The sequence below is a fragment of the Balaenoptera acutorostrata genome, chromosome 14 (genome assembly GCF_949987535.1).
Source record: "Balaenoptera acutorostrata chromosome 14, mBalAcu1.1, whole genome shotgun sequence".
Lineage (NCBI taxonomy): Eukaryota > Metazoa > Chordata > Mammalia > Artiodactyla > Balaenopteridae > Balaenoptera > Balaenoptera acutorostrata.
Window position 1 is genome coordinate 77,686,477 of NC_080077.1, and position 19,663 is coordinate 77,706,139.

At 38.5% G+C, this 19,663-nt stretch overlaps 1 pseudogene; it reads right to left on the reverse strand.

Annotated features, from left to right (window-relative positions):
- Positions 1-522: 522 nt before the first annotated feature.
- Positions 523-2,251, reverse strand: LOC103010418 (mitochondrial ribonuclease P catalytic subunit-like; annotated as a pseudogene).
- Between the last annotated feature and the right edge of the window lie 17,412 nt (positions 2,252-19,663).

Genomic DNA, 19,663 nt, shown 5'->3' on the forward strand with positions numbered 1-19,663 from the left:
GTGTTGGGTCTTCGTTGCTGTGCGCAGGCTTTCTCTAGTTGCGGTGAGCGGGGGCTGCTCTTCGTTTCGGTGCACGGGCTTCTCGTTGCACTGGCTTCTCTTGTTGTGGAGCACAGGCTCTAGGCATGTGAGCTTCAGTAGTTGTGGCACGTGGGCTCTAGAGTGCAGGCTCAGTAGTTGTGGCACACAGGCTCAGTAGTTGTGGCTTGCGGGCTCTAGAGCGCAGGCTCAGTAGTTGTGGTGCATGGGCTTAGTTGCTCCGCGGCATGTAGGATCTTCCCGGACCAGGGCTTGCATCTGTGTCCCCTGCATTGGCAGGTGGATTCTTAGCCACTGTGCCACCAGGGAAGTCCCCCCACAAATTGTTTTTTAATTAAAAAATGAATTTATTGATATGCAAACCAACTGGACCAAACAGGACAAACAGGATAGAAGCAATACTCTAAACAAGCGTTAACTTAAGAGCTCTGATGCCAACCAGGAGGACACCCAAACACAAGTTTAGCATGGGGGTAAGAGTCTTTATGTCTTCTGGTGAAGGCAAAGCCATTTGGTTGGCACTTCGTAGGAATATCTTTCCACCAGGTCCTCATCGTAAGGTATGTGCCACGAGTCTCCAGTTGTTTGCACATGGTGTCAAAGATGAGAATATGCTGAAAAGTTATTTTTGATCCCGGATGCCTACAAACAATTGCCAGCTGATGTCCTTGCTGCCACTTAAAGAACAGGCATTGGGTCTTGGCATCAGGAACACAGGCCTTGTGGTCCCACATCAGATCTTTTGTGATAAACTTGCAGTGGTTCCCGGAGTGCAGTGTGGCATACAGAAGGAACGGCATCCTCTGAGAAGTTGTCAGCAAAAAAAAAAAGCTGGCTTGCTTTTGCACCTTTTCCATATCATCCTTCCTCCACCAGGAATTCTGCATTAACATATGCTTCCAGCCCGGGACCAGCACTTGAAGATTCTGCTTGGCTAGCTGAGAGACCACATCCAAGAGAACTTGAGACTCACGAGCTTTAGGAAACATTTTGGCAACATTGAGGTCATCAACGACAATATCAAAAGGAGGACAGTATTTTACAAAGTTCTGAAATCTCAGGTTCCTGAGGTGTTGTCTTTTTGTATCGGTCACCTCCATCTATCACATCCCTCATGATTTTTTCCTTGAGAAATTCATACTCTTCTGAACTCAGGTGAATAGACTCTACAGTTTTTCCACAGCCCAAACACTGACCAGTTTGCTGGACTGTGGTGAACTGTCCTTTCCATTGTTCTCCAGGAACACTTTCAAACCATGCTTTTATACTGTGTGCAAATGACTCCCCAGGATATAGCTGATTATTTCTTAGATACAAAAGAATGTCATGTAGTTTGTTTGAATACGATCATCTTTCATGTCTTTTCCAAAATCAAAGAAGGCTTTTAATGTTTCCAACATAGGAAAAATATCATGACCTAACAACTCTTGATACAAATTCCAGGCTACATTTACATCTTGATGAAATAGGGCTCCCTGGATACAGTCACTATAGTCCTTTTTTTAAGGAATCATGACTTGTTTGATGTCCTCTAACAGCCCCAAGGCCTCCCTCCATCTGTCTGTATGGATTAATCGCTCCAGATTCTAAATGCTTTTATCTGGCTTTCATGATTTCATAGACATCAATAATTTCTGATGTCTGCTTATGAAAAACACAGAGATACAAATACTTGACCAGCAAATCATAGCCTACAATACCATTGTTTTTTGCAGCTACCTAGGCCAGCACAGATTTGGCCACATCTACAGAAATATGGCATTTAACCATCTGTGAAATGATCCAATTTTCAAAGTTAGCCTTTTCTTTGAAATCTACCTTAAGTTTATCCCACTCCTCTGAATTCAAAGGTTTGTCGGGAGTTGAATAATGTTCTTCACAGGTGGCAAGAGGTCCTCTTTACTCAGAGGATTCATCTGTTATCTTTTCTTAGCCGCTCCAGCTGCAAACATGTGGGCAGAATCAGGAGAAACTTGCTTATTACCGCCCTCATCTTTTTTCCTGACATATCTGGCTTTGGCAATCAGCAGATTCATTGCTTTGGTATTTTGTGGAGACACTGTTTTAAGAGAAAACCACTTCTCTTGGTTCCTGATGCCATAACAGTCTTTGAGAAAGAGAGAGAGAGAAGAGTGACTGGGCCTAGCCCAAGGTATGGGCTGCTCTTCCAAAGTTTAGGAAAGCTTCGAATACCAGTGAAATAGAAAGTCATTATGCAGTTAAATCAGCACCAGATTGTGAGAGACATGCCCCAATCAAAAAGCCCCAATTTCTACAGCATAATTAAGGGATTTGCAGGTAGGGGGCAGAGAATCGAAGTGCAACTTTCTAAAAGATGATTTTCAGCTTCTCACAGACAAATCAAATGCTTTGGGGGCTAGCAGCAACGAAGCTTGGTTGAGTTCTCTCCATTAAACAAGGATATGGGGACATCCAACCTTGGTCGCAAGTTCCAGGACCAGGGGACAGAGCAGGAATCCTCTGGTGCCTGTTATATTCCAATCCGCGAACAGCAGCACCCACGTACCATGCAACCATAAACGTGGCGGAAATTCCCAAAAAAAAATTTTTTAAGAATTTTATTATTAGATTTTCTAAATCTTACTAAGACAAAGAATTAAGCATTAAAACATTATCTTAGGGTTAATGAATATACTATTTTTTTGAATTTTATTTTATTTTTCTATACAGCACGTTCTTACTAGTTATCTATTTTATACATATTAGTGTATATCTGCCAATCCCAATCTCCCAATTCATCCCACCACCACCACCCACCGCTTTCCCCCCGTGGTGTCCATACGTTTGTTCTCTACCCCTGTGTCTCTATTTCTGCCTTGCAAACCGGTTCATCTGTACCATTTTCTAGATTCCACATATATGCATTAATATATGATATTCGTTTTTCTCTTTCTGACTTACTTCACTCTGTATGACAGTCTCTAGGTCCATCCACATCTCTACAAATGACCCCATTTCGTTCCTTTTTATGGCTAATATTCCATTGTATGTATGTACTACATCTTCTTTATCCATTCGTCTGTCAATGGGCATCTAGGTTGCTTCCATGACCTGGCTATTGTAAATAGTTCATGAATACACTATTTTGCTAAGAGTTTAAATTTTAGTTAAATAATAATAGTGATTATTTAACAATTCATTAACAAAGGCCAGAACACTACCCTAGTTTGTGCTTTTGAAAGTGATAGATGAATAGAGTTACTCATGTCATCAAATGAATAGAAATCCAGGTTTACAGTTGTATTGCACACCAAGCTGAAGATACAGTTGTATTTTCAGCATCTTCAGGGTCACTAAGCTCAGTCACCAAGGAACCCATCCCAATCATCAGAGAGTAACCTGACCCACTGGTAAACCGGGGACAGGCTGTGCTCCCATTACCTAAGTAATGTCCCTGTTTGCTATATGTTTTCAAATCAAAATTGCTTCTCAACTCGAGTGGCAACAGAGTGACAAGACAGTACTTGGGTCTGACTCTCCATCTGCTATTCTGAAGAGCCTGGAGAGAGAAGCAGGGGAAGAGGGAGGTCATGCAAGCACTTGACAACGCAGGAATCTACTGAGGCCATCCCATCACTGTGCTTTCGACTTTTAAAAGTATAATCTATACTTGCCCAGCACACCCTCCCGACCCTCCTCTTCACCCACCTTCTACCAGATGCAGTAAACTGGTAATGCAGGAAGGTGAGGGGGCACCTTGCTCTGTGTTGACAGAGCCTGAGAGGAGGCGTAAGGAGGAGCCGAGGGGAGAAGGAAGTGGAAGAGAGGCAAAGGAAGAAACAGGAGAGAGGGTCACTGCAGCTAGGAAGCATCTTGGCCAGCATCCCCTCTAACCCCATCCGCGTAAGCATCAGTAGGACACAGTTCATGGTTTGGTTCCCTCCAGCGTTCCTTCCTCATCTTCGGGTACCAGCAGACACTACCTCCCTCCATCCCTCTTCTGGGCAAACTGACCCTCCCTCACGTCATGTGGTTCTGCTGGGGTTGTCAACCACAGTAAATCACCCTCCTCACCCTCACAAAATAAAAATACAAATTCTCTTTCTCTCAGATACAAACACACATGTAGAGGTGGGTACAGGAGCTGAGATCAACTAATCAGATGCTCTCTGGACATTTCCACTCTCAAAAGGGCACCCACAGGGTCCAAAAGCAGCACCCAGAGGTTTGGACGTCAGATTTCTGAGGCTGAAGTCCCTGCAGCTTCTCAAGTTTTGTCTGTCCTAAGGCCTGATTTTTCAAATCTTCATTTAATTCTCTAAGCAATCCGTTATATCCCCAGGATATGTCTTCTCCCTTGTTTGACTTAGTCAGTCATTTTCCTTTGCTTACTGCAAAGAACCCTAACTGATGTGGCAGGGCTCACATTCAGAGTTTTGAGGTAGTGCAACTGGTAGAAATGGCCTTGGACTTGGTTGCAGTTGCAGGGGGAGGGGCAGGTAAAAGGCTCCCAGCCTTGGTTGCGCCCTGATTCCTTACGTAACACAGCAATCAGGGCACTTCTCTGAGGCCCACGTCTCACAGCTACTAAATAAGGAGTTGAGCTTAGAGACTTCTTTTTTTTCCAGCTCAAAAACTGGACAGTTTTATGAATGAAAGGGACCTGAGTAGGAGGACAGGAGAGCAGGGTAGCATAGACTTGCTTTGCCAATATGACTTCAGAGGACTTGGAGGAAGTTTTCTGAAGGAATTGTGGTGACTCTCTGCACTGTCACCCTCTACCACCGAGAGGACTTGGCTATGAGCTAGTCGGCTGAAAGCTGCTGCCAATGAGAGCTTTGCCAGCAGGACCAGCTGACCGAGTCCGAGGCCACACCCATGCTGCCTGAAGTTCCTGCCAATGAGGGGCTGCTTCATCGAACCCTTGCTGGGGTCTTGCCAACAGTTACCATTTCTAGAAAGGTGTCAGCCCATGGTGACCTTATCCAGCCCTCACCACCTCAGTGTGAATCACTCTTAAAATGTGAGGGAGAGAAGAGACTGCCAGGTTTTGCATATATTTCTTGAGGAGAATGAACAGAAGTTTCCTACCAGTAGTACATTGTGGGTTTGATTCCCGGAAGATGCGTGCAAGGGAAAGCACATGGACCTGTGGAAATCTCCCCAGGCCCTAGGGTCCCAGTACGCTGTGCCCAGGTGTCGCTTCTCAGGTGGCACACAATGCACAACCACAGGACACCATGCCACAGGAGCACAAGAGGAAAGACCAGGGGTGGCAGAAGCTGTCACACTTCCTAAAGAAGAGGCTGGAGAAATGGAAAATGAAGTCTGCCCAGAAACAATGAGCCAACTTGCGCTAACAAATAGTATTAGCCCCAAGGAACTCTTAACTTGTAGAAAACGTGTAACAGAATGGAAATAAACGAACGGTAATCCAGCGCACCATCTCAGGTTCTGCTGACCTCGTGGTTGGAGAAACTCTGCAGAGTGAAAAAATGTTTTTTGAAACTAAGGCTTCCCAAGCTAACTGGGATCCCCAGAGAGCAGGAACCCAAGAAAAGGATGTAGTACATTTTGGAAATGTCGCCTGCACATTCCTCTCTTCTGTTGTTAAATTACACCAAAGCCCAAGCTAGGTACCACCGATGAACAGAAGGCTCATTTACAAGCCAAAGATATAAGTGTTTGTTCTCGAAGTAAACTGTGATGTTACCTATGAGACCAGGATAGTCCTGCTTGAAGGACTCTCGAATCAGGTAGCAAAGACCTAGCTGAGCAAAGAGAGACAAGAAACAGTTAAACAGCCAACACCAAAGAAGAAGAAAATGGACATATCTTTATCTCTTCTTTATTCCCAGCTGCTGAAAATGAGTAAGAAGGAATAAAAGAGATAGATATATTTGTAAGTATAACCTACACATCAAAACTAAGGGATTTCTAAATATTGGAGGGAAAGCTAAATGTCACTCACCCTGGATATTATATTTGACCACCTAAATTCAAGTTATAGGAGTTCCTTCAAATTGGGGCAGCACAGGAAAGAAAATATTTTGCTGTAAGCAGTAACCAGAGTGCATTCTCACGGAAACATCGTAAACCCCTTGCATTGAATGCACCTGGGTAGTAGCTCATAGGAACTGAAATAGCTAAAGCATCATTTCCAAAACTGTGCTCTATATAAATTAGTTCATTGAGATATTACTAGGTGTTTCACAACAGCCCCTCTACGATAAAATAATTTGAAAACATTTACTTCCTGCAGATGTTCAATGCACATTAGCATTTTAAAGACTCAGAAACTCTGCATTCAAATAGCTTATTTATCTTCATATAAACTAGTGTTTCTAAAAATTATTTGGCCATGGGACCACTTTTCATATAAAAATTATTTAAAATCTTCTGGAATAGTTTTCCAAAGAATATAATTTAGAAAAGGTATACCTACAGAAATTAATGAAGTTTATGTAAAAGCTAAATTTTTAACAACTGTAGACAAGGAGATCTCTTTTTCAGTTTGTACATGATACTAAATACAAGAAAATTACAAGTTCAATCTGAGCTTCAGTGAATTTGTTTGCAATGTGGCATCAGTTGAGAAACAAAGTTCAAATTCTGTTTCAGCCACTCGCTGGCTTTGATATTGGACAACTTAACCTCGATGACTTTCAGCCTTCAAGACTGAGAAAATCAGATGCTCAACGTTGCTAATTACTAGAGAAATGCAAATCAAAACTACAATGAGGTATCACCTCACACCGGTCAGAATGGCCATCATCAAAAAGTCTACAAACAGTAAATCCTGGAGAGAGTGTGGAGAAAAGGGAACCCTCCATCGCTGTTGGTGGGAATGTAAATTGGTACAACCACTGTGGAGAACAGTATGAGGTTCCCTAAAAAACTAAAAATAGAACTACCATATGACCCAGCAATCCCACTCCTGGGCTTATATCCAGAGAAAACCATAATTCAAAAAGATGCATGCACCCCAATGTTCATTACAGCACTGTTTACAATAGCCAAGACATGGAAGCAACCTAAATGTCCATCAACAGAGGAATGGATAAAGAAGACGTGGTACATATATACAATGGACTATTCCTCAGCCATAAAAAAGAATGAAATAATGCCATTTGCAGCAACATGGATGGACCTAGAGATTATCATACTAAGTGGAGTAAGTCAGACAGAGAAAGACAAATATCATATGATATCACTTACATGTGGAATCTAAAAAATGATACAAATGAACTTATTTACAAAACAGAAACAGATTCACAGACTTCAGGAATAAACTTATGGTTACCAAAGGGGAAAGGTGGCGGGAGGAATAGATTGGGAGCTGGGGATTAACATATACACACTACCATATATAAAATAGACAGTTAACAAGGACCTACTGTATTGCACAGGGAACTCTACTCAGTATTCTGTAATAACCTATATGGGAAGAGAATCTGGAAAAAAATGGGTATATGTATATGTATAACTGAATCACTTTGATATGCACCTGAAACTAACACAGCATTGTAAATCAACTATACTCCAATATAAAATACAAATTAAATTTTCCTTTAAATTTAAAAAACAAAACTCTTGATTTCTTGGCCAAAAAAGACTGAGAAAATCATTGATATGTGTGTACATAACTTAGCACTATATTCAGCACATACTAAGTACTCAAAAACAGTTTGTATTATGGTAAGAAAATCAGTGTGTAGCAAAGAACTAGGTCCATGAATAAAGAAAAAGCCCTAAATAGAACTAGGACAGAATTTCTCTATGAAAGCCCATTTCTCCGGTGCCCTAATAAAGAAGAATGCACATTCAACAACAGACCTAGAGGCAGGCATGCCTAGGTACTATTTATACATGTGCACTAATTTATGTAACACTCCAGGAAATTTTTTTAAACAACTGTGTGTTCCTAAAACAGGCCAAGTTTTTTCTTGACTTAAAGTCTGCATACTCCAGTGACACCATGGATGGACCTTGAGAACATTATGCTAAGTAAAATAAGTCAGACAGAGAAAGACAAATACTGTGTGATATCACTTATATGTGGATTCTAAAAAAGCCAAACTCTTAGAAACAGAGAGTAAAATTGTGGTCAGCAGGAGAGGGAAGGTGGGATATGGGACAGATGTTGTTTAAGGGCACAAACTTGCAACAAGTAGGAAATAAGTCCTAGATATCTAGTCCACAATATAGAGAATATGGACAACAATATTGTATTATAATCACCAAGTTGCTAAGAGACTAGAAATTATTACAACCACTGAAAAGAACTTATACTTATGTAATGTGATAGAGGTCCTAATTGTACACTAAGATGACAATCATCTTACAACATATAAATGTATCAAATTTTTTTTAGTCTTCATACTCACTTCCCTTTGTGTGGAATGGCTTATCCCACATGTGCATATGGCTTGTGCCCTCAGCTCCTTCAGAACCCTTATCTGTGAGGCACCTAACAGGTGTTCAGACCTCTGATCTGAGGTTTTCCCTGATCACCTTATATAAAATGTAACAATCCCTACCCACCCACCAACCTAAAACTGCAATGTCTGCTATTTTTCTCCACAAGTATTTTCTAACACCCTCTGACATACTACATATTGACTTGCCATTTGTTTACTGTCTGTTTCCCCTACAAAAATATAAGATGTATGGAGGCCTTGTCTGTTTTGTTCATTCCTATGTCTTCATCTCCTTGAATAGTTAGATAAGTATCTTCTCTTCACCTCCTCTCATTAGTCTCCCAGGGACAAAAGTATACACTTGATGCTGTTTTTTAAGTCACCATTATTATTTTTATGTTGCCTTTTTTCTAAAAATGTTTTAAAGTATCAAAATGAAATTTAAAGCCTTTAAAATTCAAACCTACAGCATTAAAATAGTATTTATGCCTTATAAATCACAAATTTATCCTTGATGCCTTTTCTCCATACATTGCACAAAGCATACACCATTAGTTAACTCGAAAACAATTTCCTGGATTACATATACTTACCCTCACAAATTCCCCTACATTCCTTAAATTTTAAACAGAATAGTAACATGGAGCTTTGTCTTTAAAATCATTAAGCTCGTCTTTATCTTATATAAACTCCTAACCCTGTGAGCTAGGCAAGTAAATATCTATAAACACACTGGCCCATGAACATGTTTTATTACCCTCTTATCTATAGAAGAGTTTGGGCTTCAACCAGGCTAACATCTCATCTGAACTTCTTCCAACCCTTCTAGCCAGTCATTCTTGGCATGGATTGGATTCCACCTAACAGAGATTGCCCAAATTTTGCCAAATGTAGCAAATACCCTCCCTCTACCCAAATAAATGCATAAATAATGTAAATCTATTTACAAAATAGATTTAAAATATATAAATAAGGCTATTTCTCTTACATACATCCACTGAGAATACTTCTACCAGGACCAAGAGGCAAATACTTCTCACAATAACTAGTTGGACACTTCATGAAATGTCTGTGAATTGAAGTATGAGTTCCTGCTCTCATCCCATCAAACTGTAGTTCTAGCCCTTTACCACTGGCTTCAGAAAAAAAATGGACAAGACATTTTGGAAACATTCCATGGGATAGAGAGAGAGAACTGCTAACATGTGATGGTCTAGCGTGCAGTGTGTCTACCTCCTTGGTACACTGAAGCCTTAATAAAGGTTAAAAAAATAAATAAGTAAATAAAAATAGATTCCGGACTCTGTCAGATGAAACGAGCTGGCTTTTCTGTGGCATCAGCCTTGTGCGCCAATGTCTGCAAGGTCACACCAATCATAAATAGTACGCATTATAACCTGGACATGTGCCAGGCACTTGCCAAGCCCCTTCACATGAAATAAACTTACACTTTACACAGGGCCTTCATTTCCAGGCGTGGCTGCAAATATTCACTTCATTGGTATTTCCATGTGATCACTGGAAGGCAAGTATTATTTTGCTTTCATTTACATGTAGAAAAATTGTGACAACGTTCATGTTTTGTGTATGCAAAAATTAAAGCAACGGCTTAATGTTTCAAGGAAGTCAGGAGGCAGAAGGAAGTCCAGTGTCTTTATATGCTTCTAATTTTTCCTCACGAAATATTTTCTCTGAAATTATATTTGCCAAGCATTAGACTTCTCAAGTGATTTTTCATACAATATCTCATTTGAACCTCACAATTGCTCTCTCATGTGTGTACTTGCATGCTTTCCACTTTGGACAGTAATATTTTGGCCCTTCTTCCAAAAGTAGGCATAACCCCATTTTTTGTGTGTGTTAAACTTTTTAATCCAGTTGTGTGAAACAGTCTTTCTAAGGCCCGGGTAAGCTGTAGTTTTCATACTTGCTTAGAACAAGCACATTTCAAGGACATCCTGAACTCCCATGGTCCATCACATAGAGGACAATAGCACAGACTGGGAAAATGAGCTTTGTCTTGATAAATGAACATATTTACAGGCACATATGCAGATAAGCAGGTGTGCTTGAAAATTGTCACTCTTGAGAATCTGCTATTTATTGACACTTCCTTCTCTGTTTTTCTTGTATTTGATGGTTTTGTTAGATATGACAGACCATCATTAATTATGACTCCACTAATTTCAAATTTATGTTATGTTGGATGAAGAAAGAGTTGGCCTTTTCTTCCACCTACCTTTCCTTCCTTCCTTTTTTCTTCCTTTCCTTCCTTTTCTTTCTTCTTACTTTTTCCCTCTCTTTACTTTCCTCCCTCTCCCATTCTTCTTTCTTTTTTTTTAATTTTAAATATTTTTTTACTTTGACGTTAAATTTAATTTTTATTTTATAGGGGAGTATAGTTGATTTACAATGCTGTGTTAGTTTCAGGTGTACAGCAAAGTGATTCAGTTATACATATACATATATCCATTCTTTTTTCAGATTCTTTTCCCATATAGGTTATTACAGAATATTGAGTAGAGTTCCCTGGACTATACAGTAGGTCCTCGTTGATTATCTGTTTTATATATAGTAGTGTGTACATGTTAATCCCGAACTCCTAATTGATTCCTCTCTCCCCACCTTTCCTGTTTGTCAAAGTGACTGATCCAAGTTCACATGGCCTCAAGTCTGGCCTTCTGGTAGGTATCTCTTTCCCATGCAGCACACCACAGCAAAAACTTGACTCTTTATTTTTCTATAAAAATTTAACTATGCATTGCTCCCATGTCTTAAAATCACCAAGAAATTTTCACTAGACATCATTACCCTCTACTTCTCTCTCTTTATAAGTTAAAACTATAAACACCATGAGACTGGCTTTCTAGCCAGCATACTGGAACTCATTCTAAAATTAGCTTTCAAGGCAGTCACCTTAAGAATCTTTTGTCCCAAACATACCTCACTGATCAAAATATATTTAAAATGCTTTGGGAATTACTTTGAAAACCAGGTTACAAGCCACAAAAGAATATCACTTTCTTTACTTGCTAGTTACACTTCAATTATTTTTTAAATTAGTAACATTTTAATCACTCACTTTCTTTACCGGATGAGACTCTGATTTCTTTGGATCTTTCCCAAATACAATATTTTCACTCAAAGTATGAAAAATTTTCACTGTTAAACATAATTTTTCAAGTTTGCCACGGTCTTGAGGGACGATTCCACAAGAGAAATTCCAAGAATGACTTGTCCAAAGGCAGCATCTCTGAAATGAGTATAGAGCCTGCCAAGGTGATGTCTTGGATGGGACTAAGTTTCCCTTAGCTTTGAAATTTTATTCAAAAATAAGTCTTTGAAACTTATAGTCACATATCATGTATATAGGAGTCAGCCTATACCCACAGTGCTTATGGAGGAATTCTACATAAATGTCTAAATAGGAGAGGCTGTTCCCACGGCCGCCAAAATAAAGTCCTCTAGAGATAGACAGTGATTTTCTGAACTAGCAATGCTTCAACTGACAAATGACTTCTGCTTCTTCCAATTTAGCAAGTTTCAGTTCAATCTAGCAATTTTCCCATTATGCCACTTTTAAGAGAAAGGATCATTTTAACCCCAGAAAAGCATTTCAATAAATTGCCCACTATCAAAATGCAAAGGATGTGTTATAACACCTCTTTCCTGCCTCAGAATAATACCTTTCTGCCATTTTGACAAGTAAGTGAAGCATCTCTTTCCCATCTGAAAAAGTCAGTTGGCATTCTTTCATCAAGTAAGCTTCCAAGTGTTTCTTCATTTGACCCTCAAAACACTTTTTAACACTTCTCTTATGAGTGATGTCAACTGGTATGCAAGCCACTTGGTACATTCCCAGACCCTCTAAAATAATTCCATCCTACTGGTTAATCCTAGGGGGTCTCTCCAGAACTAAGTGTGCTCGTAAAACTGTTCATAAAAGGGTCTCTTATTTCTGTCTCTACTTCCTTTAACACCCTGGTTTTATTTTACGTGGACCAAGAAACACATCAAATCTCAAAGCTTAGAATATTGGTCCATTTTTCACCCGCTTCAAGGAGCCTGTTCTCTGAACCCTCATCCTTCTTACTAATAAATTTGATTGAAGCAAATTCCCCTTTGTGAAACCAGAAACCAAATTTTTCTGCTTTATTCCTAACGCTTGCATTTGGCTTCAGTCTTCATTAATTAACCACCTGGATCTTTAAAAGTCCTCACCTCTTTTTCCCAGTACGTATATATTCTTCAAAAGTCTTTCAACAGTTAGTTGAAATGTCTAGTCTTGCTTGAAATTAATTTTCCACTTTTATTGTTCCAATTATTTGGCAGGTTTTATGTCTTTGTAATAACTCCCCAGAAACCTTTGAACCTGTTATGCTTTTTATGTTTGTGCTTGATATGTTTCCTTAGCAACACTTCAATTCTGCCAGCTCTATTCCATGAAATTTAAAGAGTGAACATGTCTGAGATATGAATATGAAGATGACTTTCATAGGTTTTGATGTTTTGATGATCCTCAAAATAGTTTTTAAATTATGGTTGCGATCAGAACATATACCTTTTATTTCAACTCCACTTTTTTCAACCAATGTGATTCCTGTGTTTCTTTGATTCTTTTCTACTTCCTTTACTAGAACAAGTTTTTAAAACTTGGTTAATTAATAAGGTCACGGAAATATTACAGTAGGAAGATTTTATCAATTCCAGAAACCAACAGCTTCCACAAATCTCACCACTTTAGCTTTTTAAACACATAAATTAATCACACTAAATCCTCATAATATTATTGTTTAGCTGCAGAAGTATCATCTATCCATTCATTTAACAACCTATAATCTGGCAGTGTTGAATACAGATTTTTTGAAATTACAGAGTATGCTTTACTGAAAATTTTTCAGTTTCTTGTAGGTCGTTAGGTTCTGCTAGTCTTTGTGCCTCCCACTGAATGGGGTCCCCACCAAAAATAAATGGGGTCATTTTTAGTAGTTCTCTAAGGCAAGAGCAGTTAACCAACACGTGGCATTCCTGTCCTATACAACTTCCTTGCTGATTGAGAGGATGACTATCACTTACATGGAGACCAAAATAATAGTTATGAAAAATATGTATATATTTCAAGCCCCCATGTGGCGGAAACATCACGGGCTCAGTGGCAAACAGATCTGAGTTCAAATCTTGGCTATGTTCCTTACTGTGTGACCTTGGACAAGTATGTAATCCTATTGAGTCCAGGTTTTCTTACATGCAGCATGGGTTACTATGCTAATTAAATAACATATATGAAGTGTTTGGTATGTAGTTGGTATTTCTTGAGTAAATATTTTAATTAATACTCTTTAATGCATTAACGTTGGAAATTAGAGTTTTCACAAAAACAGTACGTGTGTTAATGGTTTAAATATTATACAGCAAATCCTTCTCATCCATGAAAATTCCAGTAGTAAAAGAATCCCTGTTGAGGAACTTAGAAGCTTACAACAAAAAAAGTGTTCAGTTCTGTTTTTGCTGTGTTTTGAAGCTGAGTTGCCAGTTGCATAAACACTTACGGTTGTTCTGTACTTTTGGTAAATCAATCTCATTATCAATATGTAATCTCTCTCTTTATTCCTGGTAATACTTCTTGTTCTAAAGTCTACTTTGACATCAAAATAAAGTCTTCTGGTTTCTTTTGATGAGTGTTTTCATGATATGTCTTCTCCTATCTTTTTCCTTTAATTCATCTGTGACTTTATATTTCAAGTGGAACTTATAAACAGGATATAGTTGGGTCTTGCTTTTTAGTCAATCTGCTTTTTATATGTGATAAAATGACATATAATTTATGTATTAACATACAAATATCACTATGATTTGGTTAAAAAATCACCCATCTTTCTAATAGTTTTCTATATCCCATCTGTCCTTTGTACTTGTTCCTGTTAAATATTTTTTATTCCCTTTTATCTTTTCTATTGGCTTATTAGCTATACCTCTTTGTTTTGTCTTTTGTAGTGGTTGATCAGGGGTTACAACATGTCTCTGAAACCTATCACACACTAATCTAATGTCATTTATCATTACACATACTGTAAAAAAGCTTACAGCCATACACTTGCATTTCTCCCTCTTACCTTTTATGCTGTTATTGTCATGCATTTTACTTCTACATGTGTCATAAACCCCACAATTCATTGTTGTTATTTTGACTTTAAACAATAAATTATTTTAATAGACTTTTTTAAATAAGAAAAATATCTTTTGTATTTACCAACATTTTACCACTTCCAGAACTCTTAATTCTTGTCTTTCCTACAATAAGTACACAATCCTATGAACAAAAATTAAAATTATAAAAGTTATATTCAGACTCAGTATGGGCTAAAAATCTCATCTAATAGTCAGATGTCCAAAATATGATAAGGTATACATTGATAGCTGTTAGAAATTTTCAGGCTATTTCCAACCTTTAAAATAAAATCAGACCAAAATAAGAAGTTTGCTCACTTGAAGTTTAAATTATTTTTTAAAAAAGAAAACATATATGAGGGAATATTTTGTCAAATCTAGCATCATGGGATCACTAGTCTATTTTATCTCAAAAAGAGCAGTGGGAAGCAGGGTCCCTTTCATCTCCAAAGAAATCCAATTAGTTTATCAATTTCTACTATTTAGAACAGCAATATATCCCATAATTTCTGATCCTAAACTCCCAGCTTATTGATGATTTTTTAAATTATCTTCATAGAGGGACAAGGATGAATCTGACTTCCTTCATCCACCCCCTTTCCTAAAGCTTAAGAAGTCAGAAACAAGGGAAAATCTTTTTTGTTCTTTGGTTAGACAAACTATAAAATGGAAGCAGAACTTTCTAGGAAATAATATCCTATCAGCCAAAGAAATTGACAAAATTAGCACCTGTTGATATGTTGATCAGAGATCATGCATATTATACACTTTCATTCAAGTCCAAATATTATTTAAAGCATTCAGTGCCAACATTAATTTTGTTTTCCACCCAGAACTGACTGGGTATTAAAAACAGTTAGGTAGATTTTGCTAAATAATCAATGAAATAATAGTGACTTAATTATATCCTGGTGCATTCTGATCATGTTATGGTAGAAAATAAGTTGGAGGTTGGGGTGAGGAGACTCAGTTTGATTAAGTATAGAAACAGGGCACAATATTTCTAGCGCCTAATTCCACTGCAAAGATCAAGACATATGGCGAAGCTGTTTTTCAGTCAATAATTATTGACTCAGAGCCCACAGTGTTCTGGGTGCTGACATACACCAGTAAACAAGACAGACAAAAATCCCTGCCCTTAAGGAGATTTTAATTCTGATTTTTATAAAACACAAACACAAATCCTTCTCTCTTTAACATCTCGCAATGCATCATGGAATGTAACCATGTCCCAGTCTGACATTCCATTTGGTGCCACTTAGGAATCTTGACATAATGAAGAGGAATAAATCTTTTTAGATCGGTGCTTAGATACACAAACAAACTAGATACACCCAACATAGTAACCACCTTTTAAAACCATTCACAAATCACAGGCCCGATTAACGTATTTTTTTCTACTCCACTGTGCATGAAAATAACAGGAAAGCTGTTTCCATTACCGAAAGCTCAGGCACATGGACTAGTTTTAGGGCCAAGGGAAGTGTGGAAGTTTGTCGAGGTGTGTTGGAAGGCTGGTACGCAAACTGGTGGGCATCTAATATTTAGATGTGGTGAAATGGAAACGTCATGGTACTGGAAACCAGAAGACCTGCCACATCTTAGAGAAGTGTCCAATTTTGGGGTTTGCATGAGCTCATTCCTTTAAAAAAAAGTTCTGGACCACAGTCATATTCAGCTCTAAAACTTTGACTCCATGTTTCCCTAGGCAAAACCCAAAGCTCCAACTCCTGAACTTTACCTACAGGGTCCAGAAGACAGTCTTGTACACTAAGAAAGGAGTAAACAATAAGGTAAAGATCAATAGTCTCAGACATACTTCTCTTTCCACCACTCAGTTTCTTCCCAGTTCCTTTCCTTTCATGTATTTGGAAAGTCTGATCAAAACACAAGTTGTAGGATTAATATGTGCAGCAGTTAATGAAATGAGGAAGAAAGGGAATTAATTCAGGGGAGGGCATGATAGAGAATCCTTAGAACTTTGATGAGATAAGCGGAAGACTGCAGGGTACAATGAGGAAGGGGGGTGGGCAATGAAACTATGATAATGACAGATGAAGCAATGATATGAAATAAAAAATGACTGTTCTTATCGGTGCACCCTCTTCAGAATCCATAGTACCCTCTTGAGGCTCTACAGCAACCTCTTGTCACTCTTCCCAGCTCCACAGGACTTCCTCCCAGTGACTATTCACTTGTTCTCTTCCAACTGCCGTTCATTCTAGTACATGCCCTTCTCTAATATACCTGCCTGGGGAAGAATCTAATTAGTGAATTCTCACTACGTATTACTGATTAATTTCCTTTTTTTTTTTTAATTTAATAATTTTATTATTTATTTATTTATTTATTTATTTTTGGCTGTGTTGGGTCTTCGTTTCTGTGCGAGGGCTTTCTCTAGTTGTGGCAAGCGGGGGTCACTCTTCATTGCGGTGCGCGGGCCTCTCACTGTCGTGGCCTCTCTTGTTGCAGAGCACAGGCTCCAGACACGCAGGCTCAGCAGCTGTGGCTCACAGGCCCAGCTGCTCCGCGGCATGTGGGATCTTCCCAGACCAGGGCTCGAACCCGTGTCCCCTGCATTGGCAGGCAGATTCTCAACCACTGCGCCACCAGGGAAGCCCTACTGATTAATTTGATTAGCAATCCTAAGAGGTTGTGCATTTTAACAGGCATTACCTTCCCTCAAAGGGTTGTAGGAAGTGGGAAAGACCTTAATTTACAAAGAACTGAAGCCAAATCCATCTTCCTTCTTCTCCACCTCGCTGGCATCCTACCCCCAGCCATGCTGGTGCTGATACTGGCTGAATTAATCCTTCTTGGACTACACTGCCTCCCATGGAGGAGTTCTCAGCACCAGGAGAGGTGTGTTAGGGATAGTTTTGAAGCAAGAAAGCCTTTCCAGTAGCCTTAAACATTCCCTCCAGGTCATTGGCTCCTTGACTCATACATTAGCCTTCTCTGAGAAAGCAGACAGCAATATCTTTAGCCCTGGATATAAAAATGTATCTGTAAAACCAAGCCAGTCCACCATCACTTTAAATATATTTTTTAAACTTTGGATGAAAGGTTTTGGTTAAATAAGCCATCCTTACATTGCTTATTACAGTCCCAGTTTTCAAAGTGCTTCCCACTCACCAACTTCTTTGTCTCTGAAGACAGTCATGTGAGATAGTTGGAGAGTTAAGAATATCAGATTTGTCACTTTTCCATATAAAAAGTAGTGGTTTAGAGTACAGTATTTAGACTAAACCAACCAGAGGTTGAATCATACCTCTACACTCTTATTGTGTGACCTCAAACAAATTTTTAATCATTCTGTTCCTCAATCCCTTTGTAAAAATGGGGGTAAAAATAATACCTACCTGTTAGGATTCCTTGAGGATCAAATGAATTAGTGCAAGAGTAGTACTTAGAACAATGCCTGACACCCAATAAGCACTTGATAAATGGAAGTTGCTGTTAATATCATCATCATCACCATCATCACCACCACCACCCCCATCACAATCATTACCATCATCATCTGGGGTTGTTATCTACTCTGAGAAAATTAATCTCATGATCACCAGATCCTCATTTCACTTTGTGCCCCTGTAGATACAGTCATGAAGTTGCTGCTCATGGCTAATGCTGTCTCTTTGTCTTTGACAATTATTGTTCTCTTTTTTTGCCACAACTGATTTCAAGAAATGTTGTTTCATGAAACTAAATGAATTCAATGAGTCATCTTTGTCTCCATTAAAAAGAGGAAGGTAATATTTGAAGTGGGAGCATGTTGAAAAGGTGTATGAAGACTTTCTCTCTACCTGGAATTAAATATTAAAATATTTCAAGACTATAACTTAGTGTTATAGAACATCCAAAAATTTCTAAGTATCCTTATATTGGGGCTTTTATTCTTAGCTGTAATAGCCTTTATATATGCTCTTTCACACTAGTCTTTCATACTAGAACGTGTAATATATTTGTTTTAAGGCTTCAAGTAATTGGACCCAAAAACAATAAAAAAATTCACTGAAGCTTATGACCCTTGGACAGTAAACTCATATGAATAACTCACAATTAGCTCCACAATACTAATGGTACCAATAGAAATTGTCTTCATTTAACAAAGTTAGGATTCCAAAAATAAAACTGTATCAACCAATGTTTCACATCAGGCTTGAAAGACTTTATAGGAATTGTTTGCTTGATTTTTTGATGTTCAACACAGTTACAAAAGATACAGGTACCAAAATACATATCTCTTATGACGGTCAGGTTAGAGAGTATATATTTGATAATATGACCTAGGGAAAATTCATTCAATCAAACTACAGGTAATGGCTCATAATCTAAACACTTATTATGTTCATCAAAGACACATTTCTGGTATTAGCACCTTTTCCATTCTTAACCAACTACCTTTATAAATTATTTAAGTTGTGATTATAATCTCAAGGCCAGATATATCAATATTTTGTCTGCATCTAGCAATATTCTTTTGAAAATTGCCTCCTTAATTTAGGTGGGGAAACACACATCCTCTCAGCTGAGGAGAAGTGATCCTGTCTTTGGACACCTGTCTTTCTTGACTGTTCTTATTTTCATGTGACAATGTAAATCCAAAACCAGTGCCTCTTTCTATTAACATGAATGCCTCTCACGCTTACTCTCCAGGTACTTTTCAGGAAGCCTAATCTTGAACATGGTGTCTTACAATTAACTATCAAAAGCCAAGAAAAGCAATATTTATTAATGTTGTTTGAGGGATGCCAGGAGTCAGTGCCACCAGATACTCTAAAGTCTGTCCTTGGATCGAGATAAACCAGTAAGTAGTACATTGCCCACTTAGACCGAATTATTAATTTACACATATTCTCTGTTCTCCTTCCTAACTCATTGGCTTGTATTGAGGGATAGTTTAAGAAACAACCTTATAAGAAGCATTTTTTTACCATCAGAATGTTGAAGAGGTCATTGTTTAATACATGACAATAAGCCCTCATGCGGAGAAGGGCAGGGCAGAGAATTTGAGGCAAGCTGCTCAATAAACCATAATCAGAGCAAATTCAAGATGGCAACACTGCTTGATA